The sequence below is a fragment of the Temnothorax curvispinosus genome, unplaced genomic scaffold (genome assembly GCF_003070985.1).
Source record: "Temnothorax curvispinosus isolate PA1 unplaced genomic scaffold, ASM307098v1 QBEX01016069.1, whole genome shotgun sequence".
Taxonomy (NCBI): domain Eukaryota; kingdom Metazoa; phylum Arthropoda; class Insecta; order Hymenoptera; family Formicidae; genus Temnothorax; species Temnothorax curvispinosus.
Window position 1 is genome coordinate 1 of NW_020225849.1, and position 1045 is coordinate 1045.

A 1045-nucleotide genomic window follows, 5' to 3' on the forward strand; every position below is an offset into this window, starting at 1 on the left:
ATAGAAAAACACATATATTTAGTCAACCTTAAAATGCAAGTAACTCAAATGCTTTACTAATTGTAAGATTACTAGTATAACGTATTCATATTCACACTCGTAAAACACGCCCATCCAGGATAATTTCGTACCTATTCCTTGCCTGAAATAAAATGAAAGAAAATACATTAATAATCTCATTCATATACATATATATATATATTCATAAGATTATAAAATAAGATTGAAATACTTATCCTTTATCCTTATTAATTCAGTCTCAGCTCACTATTACCTCTTCTCACCTATAACAATAACGAAATATATTAATTACTGCACTCTTATACGATAAAACCGTTATATATAATCAATAAATAATTATCCTTACAGAGCTAAGCAAAATGTCAACGACAAGCCTTATGCTAGAAGTAAAAAGACTACGTAATCTTGCTTATCGCCTGGATTTAGACGAAGCTAAGGAAAGAACACGCGGCAAATACTTGAATATATTTAAACAAAAATAATAAAAAAAAATAAAAAAGGGGAGAGACTAAAGTTATATGAATAAATGTAGTAACGATAGAAGTATAGCATTAACTTACTTTTAATTTATCCTTATCATATCCGTCCAGCGAAATCACGGTGACAGTATAGATAACCAGCCCTATAATAAAATAAGAATAACCTATATTAATAAATATCCTAATAAGTAACATAAGGAATGAACACTGAAAACAAATATGCGCGTCTATATATGTATGCAAGTACAAATATACACGTGTATATACCCAATAAAATAAAAAAAAAAAAAGAGAAAGAAGAGAAGAAGAAGAAATATATTACTAATCAAATCTATAGAACTACTTAAGCACATTGCTAAACAAATGTTTTGTCAATGGAACTATTACCTCGATTTAGATAAATCCAACTGCAACAACATAGCTCTTACACTGCCAAGCACATTTTAGAATCCTGTAATAAAAATCACACAAATAATTAATTATCTATAAATATAATCCTACTCTATACGACATAACCATAAAATTATACTTACTAATAAAAGTTC

The 1045-nt window shown here is 27.7% G+C and overlaps 1 long non-coding RNA gene across 1 annotated transcript; it reads right to left on the reverse strand.

The window, feature by feature from the left end:
* Window positions 1-195: 195 nt before the first annotated feature.
* LOC112466356 lies at window positions 196-958 on the reverse strand. Its single transcript, XR_003042133.1, has 3 exons — window positions 888-958; window positions 582-643; window positions 196-284 (listed from the first exon to the last, which is right to left on the reverse strand). It is a non-coding gene; the product is annotated as an uncharacterized LOC112466356 (long non-coding RNA).
* Between the last annotated feature and the right edge of the window lie 87 nt (window positions 959-1045).